The sequence below is a fragment of the Alnus glutinosa genome, chromosome 1 (genome assembly GCF_958979055.1).
Source record: "Alnus glutinosa chromosome 1, dhAlnGlut1.1, whole genome shotgun sequence".
NCBI lineage: Eukaryota > Viridiplantae > Streptophyta > Magnoliopsida > Fagales > Betulaceae > Alnus > Alnus glutinosa.
In genome coordinates this window covers 8,164,337-8,170,041 of record NC_084886.1, presented here as the reverse complement: position 1 = coordinate 8,170,041, position 5,705 = coordinate 8,164,337, and positions in this window count along the sequence as shown.

Genomic DNA, 5,705 nt, shown 5'->3' with positions numbered 1-5,705 from the left:
AATTAAGCTCTGATTTGCATTATGAATGGTTCAACATTTAAGATTTAAATATTTTGACTTAAAATAGTGCAAAATTTGTATGTATTTTATACAAAGATGAATTACTTGAAGGTTTTTAATTATAAATAAATAATATATGTGCATAGTTCGGACAGTACGAACTTGCATCTAGTAAGTTTGAGAAATTTGTTTCTTTAAGTACAAGTTAATATTAAAAAAAATAAATAAAAAGCAAGAAGAAGAAGAAAGAAAGAAAGAAAGAAAGAGAGAGGGAGAGAGAGGAAGATAAGTTGACTGAATGAAGGACTTTTTAAAACCTGTGCGTGCATGTACAACTCAAGCTAGTTGCAAAAGAAAAAGGAAAGGACGAAGACTAGTCAAAATTGTATGAAAAAAGTACAAAAGTAACTTCACCAACAAAAGAAACTCACATGAAAACCCTAGGAAATTCACTAAACTCCGGCTACTACTTTTCTTTTTTTTTAACAAATAACATGTGCTATTATAAATTCTGAAAAGTCCTAAGGCTTACATCTTGAGAAATAAAGGGACAGGATCCCCTATACTCTAAGCCAGAAGAATATGACTTAAAAAACAGCAGTCTGAGCAAAAACAACAAACCGTATCAAAATTATATTTGAGCATCTTTTACATTTACGCTCACTCTCAAATAAAAGAAAGCCGATCTAGCATGTAGCCAACAAAAATTCCAATAAAATTTGAGCAATACACAGGCAGACTGTACAGGAAAAACAAGGGGAATACACAACACAAAACAGAAAAAATTAAACCCAAAAAACAGGATGCCAGCAGTAGAGATAACAGCAAATTCAGTCGGAGATGGCGACGCCTGGAGGACACGCATCGTCACCGATACCACCCAGCTGTAGATCAACATCCATAGACCCCATCCAACACCGTGCATGGCCAGAAAAGTTGGAGTGTGGCCGTCATGCTCGCCAAAAAGCAAAAGGCTCTCTGGCGTGTGCAAGCCACGTGCCGAACACCGACGACCAACGTGGCTTGTGCTTCCGGTGGCTGGAGCGAAAGACAACAAGGAACGCGGCTGAGGGGCGCGTGTCTTGAAAAAAAGCAATGGAATTGTGTAGATCTGGCTCCAAAGTTGAAGACAAAAATTTGAAAAAACCGTCCAAACAACCACTGTTAAATGACATGATCACCGCCACACCCCTAAGCTGGAACACCTAGATTTGAGCCTTCCTACTATAAACAAAAGAAAAAAAATACAAATACAAGCCTCTATTGCCTAACGAGGCTAGGGGAAAGACAGCCACCACCGAATCTACCGAGGGGAACAAAAGTTCCATAGCCCTAATGGATGTGAGAAAGCTAGCCTCCACTGAGAAAAACTAAGGGAGGAAACAAAACACCTTAGTCCAAGAGGACTAAGGGACAAAACAAGAGTCGGGGAGAGGGAGGTTCAGTCGACCTCCCCCGGCAACAACAAGCTCTCCCATACAAACTCTCTCTCTCAACTTTTCTCCTCTCTGGGTGCTCCCACTTGCATGCTGTTGACATTAAATTACCTCTACTACTTCTTTTAAGGCTGATGCAAGGTGCGAAAACAAACATAAAATTTAAAAACCGGCGCCTACAAACATGTCTGCTCAATTAAACTCTTATGAACATACTGAATGTGTCCCAAAAAAATTGCCTATAAATACCCATGATAGTACAGTAAAAAAAAAAACTCAAAAAGACACACACTCTCTCTCTCTCTCTCTCTCTCTCTCTCTCTCTCTCTCTCTCTCTCTCTCTCTCTCTCTCTCTCTCTCTCTCTCTCTCTCTCTCTCTCTCTCGTACGATCATTTTTTTTTTTTAAATTAAGCTTTTGGAGCTACTTGAAGCGGGAGTGCTAGGTATAATTTTTTTATCCCTAATCAGTTTATGTCCATTCTAGTTATTAAAACTTAAATTATGTAGATATAATGTCTAAATTGCTGGAAAAAATGTGATTGAATATCTCAAGGAAGAATATTATATTCAATCATTCTTTTAAAATTATAAATGCATCGTTGGGCTGCTTAAATATTATTAGGTATTTTACAATAGCACAATTATAATGCCCAAATAATGTTTGAGGTTTAAATAAATATTATACTAATGTTGTAGTAATGCTCGTATGAAAAATATTTGTGGAAATGCTACATAGTTGTTATAATGCCCAAATAATACTAAGATATTTTAAATATGTCGTTATGATGCCCAAGTTGTATTATGACCTTGTAAACATGTCGTTATGCTGCCCGAATTTTTATGATTTAAAATAAGGCTTAAAAATGAGAAATGAAAATATAGGCTAATATGAAGGTTCAATATTAATGCAAAAAGTATATGAAGACACAGAAAATCATCTGAAGAGTATAAGCCTAAACTGTAAGTTCAAACTTACTGACCTTACATTATTTTACAAAAGCATGTCATATATGTTTTTATTGAACCTTGTTATTTTGATTACACGTATGAACATATTTTGATATGTTTTACATGTGTTAAATGAAAATGTATTTTCAAATGAAATGATATATAAAAAGAGATTGAGTTTTGGAAAAAAAAAATATGTGATTTGCGAAAATTATAATATTATATGAAATTATATACGTATGAATGCATGCAAAGGCCTAGCGATTAGGTGGGGATTATGCACCTAACATCCCGATGTTAGGAAGGGGGAAACAAAGTTGCCTAATAGCGTAGTGGTTAAGTAGGGTCACATGCTTAACACCTCGAAGATATAAGATGGATAAATTATTAGCAACCTTGCGGTTAAGTAGATTAACACTTAGCAAACTCCTGAAGATAAATGGAGTATAAATTCACTTATTATTATTATGATATGTTATGTCCTACAATGTTATGTACTTAAAGTATGTTGATTTTAACTGATGTTTTATTCATCATGTTATGAATTTTTTTAGGGGTAATTATTTTTTCCCCCGTGAACTACCAACTCGACCAAAATAAAGCATTCAACTACCAAAGACAACCATTTTCCCCCCTTCCGTCAGTCAAATGGGTTAAAACAAACGGTCAACGGGTCACGTGACCGTCACACACCGTTTTACCCTCATTTTCTTCCTCTTTTCCCCCATGAACTACCACCATCTTCCAACATGCCCCCATGTAAAACGGCACATGATCCGTTGACTGTTTCTTTTAACCCCTCTAACTGATGGAAGAGGGAAAAATTGTTGTCTTTGGTAGTTGAATGCTCTATTTTGGTTGAGTTGGTAGTCCATGGGGGCATCGCGCATTTTTTGGTAGTTCATGGGGGGAAAAGGTAATTATCCCATTTTTTTTTATTTCTTCATATTATGAAATGTGAAGTTAATTATGTAGTAAGAAAATGCAAATAAATATATTTTTATATTTTATTACTACGTATCAAATTATCTATCACATGGTTTCCTAGTTAGCCATACTTTACTCAAAACTCTTTTGTGAAAACTCTGCACGTAGTTGTCTAGTACTAAACAATAGTGATGAGATATTTTATAAACAAATGAGGGCTCAGATTTCAAATGGTCAATTTGCTTGAACCTGCTGAGTCGTGGACTCACCATTCCACCTATAATTTTTATAGATGTAGTTGAGGAGGAGGAAGAAGAAGAAGAAGACGCGAACCTGTTTGAGTGTCCAATTTATGATGAGAGAGGCTGACTAGGAACCTTAGTTTTTGGAAAGACTGGCGTACTTGAAGTCAATAATATGAATTCTTTTATTGCTTCGTATTATGAAATATGAAATTAATTATGTACTTGAAGGCTTTGACGTGGGAATGTAGGCTATAGGCCGTATCGTCTTAATTCTATATCTCTCTTTCTTGTTCTCATTCTTTCTTAAATTATATGTTTTTACATGGTATCAGAACTATAGGCTAACGCCAGTATCATAACCAAAATCAAAATGCCAACACATATCCATCATGTGCCAAAAAAAAATAAAAAATAAAAAATCTTGGGTTTTCTCATCCTTCCGCATTTTTTGATCTTGTGCCTTAGCTATTTCTCTTCTCACACCCACATGGGTCTCTCTCTTTGTCAAGATGACATGTCGCATTACCATTGTTTCCTCTACCAACAAATACCACCCACCCAATTCTCTTTTGTTGAAAAAATGAAAAAGAAAAAAGAAAAAGCCCAAAGAGGTTTCAGCCATAGTAGCTGCTTCCGGCCAAAGTTGTCGATGTCCAAATTTTGACCATAGTAGTCGATTTTAGCAAAAATCGCTGATGTCCAAGTTCCAACCATAGTAGTCGATGCCGGCCAGAGTTGCCAAAGTCCAAGTTTATGTCATAGAAACTGATCATGTGCCAACGACAATATTCAATCCTATGCCAATTTTATTTTTTTGTTAACTCTTCTTTTTGCATATTCAATCATAACCAAAATCAAAATGCCCACATATATTCATCGTGTGCATTTTTTTTCTTGGGTTTCTCGTTGTTCCACATTGTCTCATATTGAGTAGAGCTATTTCTCTTCTCACACCCACGCGAGTCTCTCTCTTTGCCAAGATGACATGCTACATTGCCATGGTAAAATCTACCAACAAATATTACCCACCCAATTCTCTCTTGTTGAAAATAAAAAAAAATATTAAAAAAAAAAGAGCCCAAAAAGGTTTTGTGCTTATAGGTGACCCAATTCCAGCCATAGTAGCCGCTTCCGGCTAAAGTTGCCAATGTCTAAATTCCGTCCATAGTAACCGATGCCGACAAAAGTCGCCGATGTCCAAGTTCCGGCCATAGTCATTGATGCCGACCAGAGTCGTCAAAGTCTAAGTTTCGGTTATAGAAACCAATGTTCTAATTCAGGCCATAGTAGCCATTTTTTTTTTTAGCCCTTTAATGTTCAATATCAAACCTCAACATCCGTGATCTACCGTTGGGTTTCTGGAGGCGTATTGAGACAAGAGTTACAAGAACTCAAGAGACAAGATCACAAGAGTTACAAGCACTTAAGAGACAAGAGTTATAAATTAATAAATTAGATTTATTGTTGTTAATGTAAAACTAGAAGAAACTTGTAACGTTTAGTCTATTTTTCTATAAAGAGAGTTTTGTCTACAATCAAATGAATCAAGCAAATATGTAGTAAAAAAAAGGCATTAATGTGTTGATATAGACTATAGATTGAACCACCCAAAATATGAATTTCCTCTATTTATTTTATCTCTTTAAATTATTGTTAGTTATTACACTGCTCGATGCCCATCATCAGACAGTACCACTCGAAGCTAATCGGGGATTCGGGTGGCATTTTTCACTCAAAAGCCACGGGCTTCTCAATATATACAACAAGAAGAATAAAAATTTTCCACAGCATCTTGCTTTTCAACGACAATAGACAACCAAAAACACTGCAACAACGCCTCTTCACAGATTAAACCATCTTCATGTTTTCATTAGCTACTAATAAATCTCCATGTCAGATTTGCGGCAAAACAAATCGATCATCAAGCTTTGAACCGCTACCACTGCATAGATTTTTCTTATCAAATTAAAGAGGCATCATCCATCTCAATTGGCTGCAATGACAGCTCATACCCATGCCGTATTTAAAGGAGAACAACTTTAGTATCTTGATAGTGGTGCTAACAATCATATGACCGATGATCTTGAGCTAGAACTTGACCACGCAGCAACCTTACCAAGAAAATGAAAATGTCAATGTTGGCAATGA